The sequence below is a fragment of the Chinchilla lanigera genome, unplaced genomic scaffold (assembly GCF_000276665.1).
Source record: "Chinchilla lanigera isolate Chin_1 unplaced genomic scaffold, ChiLan1.0 scaffold00088, whole genome shotgun sequence".
Lineage (NCBI taxonomy): Eukaryota > Metazoa > Chordata > Mammalia > Rodentia > Chinchillidae > Chinchilla > Chinchilla lanigera.
In genome coordinates this window covers 1,884,623-1,886,602 of record NW_004955489.1, presented here as the reverse complement: position 1 = coordinate 1,886,602, position 1,980 = coordinate 1,884,623, and the positions used below count along the sequence as shown (strand labels likewise).

General features: G+C 51.1%; 1 long non-coding RNA gene across 1 annotated transcript; it reads left to right on the top strand.

Moving 5' to 3' along the window:
- Positions 1–43: 43 nt before the first annotated feature.
- On the top strand, positions 44–1,530 carry LOC106146646. The gene is made up of 2 exons (XR_001231183.1): positions 44–252; positions 1,026–1,530. It is a non-coding gene; the product is annotated as an uncharacterized LOC106146646 (long non-coding RNA).
- The last annotated feature ends 450 nt before the right edge of the window (positions 1,531–1,980 follow it).

The following is a 1,980-nucleotide window of genomic DNA, read 5'->3' as shown; positions in this document are numbered from 1 at the left end:
CGGGGACTCCTGAGGGGCGACGAGGGCTGCAGTGGGGGAGCAAGCCTTCCACTCCCGCAGCTTCCCAGCCAGTGCAGCCGCGGCGGACCAGAGAGACGGACCCGCACCCCCGGAGCCGACCGTCGGGAACGCCACCCGGTCCTTCACCTGAGGCACCGAGCATCGCCTTTGCTAACCCTAGCACTTTCCACCTGAGCGTCAGCCCTTTCCGATGTGTGCTGGCTCCTGCTTTTGCCCCAAGGAGACCTCTGTGTAAGCGTTTCTCATCGGCCCCCTACAAGTTCCGCCCATAAATTCTTGGGTTTCTCCATTAAAGCAAACAGAGCTTTCCCTCAGGCCTGCCTCCCGCACTCATCCGTACCCTGTCCTTGCCAGTATCCCCACAGAGCAGTTCCTTCTGACCACTCTGCCCTGACCGGTTCCCATCTGGCTCATGTCTCGACCGTTTTTGTGGAAACTGCCGTTTTGGAGGCCACTCATGACTTCTGAGTTGCCAAGCCCAACGGCCTTGTTATTAATGATGTGTCAGGTTTGATATTTTATACAGCCATGGCCCTTGGTGTTCAGGGACGGAGCCTTATTTCCTTAGAACTGACCTCAGATCCTGAACTCAATCTCCGGTCTGCTGGGCTGTAGATGTAGTCACCCAAATTCAAGACCAACCCAGCCAGTTCTGTCCTAGCCATGCTGCCTCTAGCGGGTGGCTGATCTGATCGGGGTTCCCTTCCGCTGCCTCTCCAGCCCTCTTTCCGTCTCCACAGCAGCAGTGGACCCGCAGGGGGCAGAGCTCGTGCCGCTTGGGGAGGAAAGCAGCACCCAGCCCTTGTGTCCACACTCGTGAGGGACTTTCCTCACTTGGTCCCTTGCCCTGAGCTGGCTGAGTTCCGGTGTCTCGGTTTCCCCGTGCCCACATCCTCGCTATGGAGGCTCCAGCTCTTGCTTGTCTTTTGGCTTGTTCAGGCCCTCTTCTGTGTCCCGTGTGGTGGCCACAGAAATTTTTCAGCTCTTTCCTTCGCCTCCCCGAGGTGCACATGGCTCTGTAACCCCCTAGTCCAAGGCCGCGCTGCTGTGCAAATCCACTGGATGCAGAAGTTCAGCCCAGAGCTGCGGTTCTCCCTGGCATGTGCTGAGGGGAGTGACACACATGTCCTCTGCCATGGAGTCCCTGATGAGGTACAGGTGTGTTTGCCTGTGGCCACCACAGAAAACATTTTACATCATGGCTGAATCCAAGTATACAGCACAAATGAAAGAGCAGCTTCATGTAACAATATTTACTAGAACCTTGTAATGTACTCCAATATTTTCTACTCCTTTGCTTTTTCTTCTAATGCATGTTATCCCATTAAATCCATTTTGTGACTCAAGAGTAGTTTCCGGACCACAGATGAAAAGACATTGCCTGAGCAGTGGCTTCCTTGGTTCAGAAAGGGGGGTACTGGGCACCATCCCAAAAACAAGGAAGTAGCTACACACTTGTTTTGTTCTTTCCCTAAATGCACAGCTTTGAGAATAAAAGAAAGTCTTGCCTTTCAAGCTGTTGTCTCTACTATGGGTTTAAAATAAATCCATTCAGACATTCAACAGAATTTTTTATCCTTAGCCTTATCTACTCTCTGAGAACAATGAGTGTGGAAGATGATAGAATGATACCAAGTAACGGGCTTAAAGAAGCACAAAGAATCAAACCTCAGTTAATGTGCCCAAAGGTTACATATGCTGTCTTTAACAGTAATAACAGTTAAGTCTGAGTGCATGTCACAGGTCAGGCACTGTGCTTAGCGCTTCAGTTACTATACCAGTTAGCCTCGTAACATCCCTGTAATGCGGTATAGATACTATCGCTATTCGATTGAAAGGAAACTAAGACTACTGTAAATCTGGCTGTCCCTCTGTCCCCTCCTTCCACACCTAAACATCATTCCTCGTGTTGGTTACTTCCTTCCCTCGTGTTGGTTATTTCCTTCCCTCGTGTTGGCT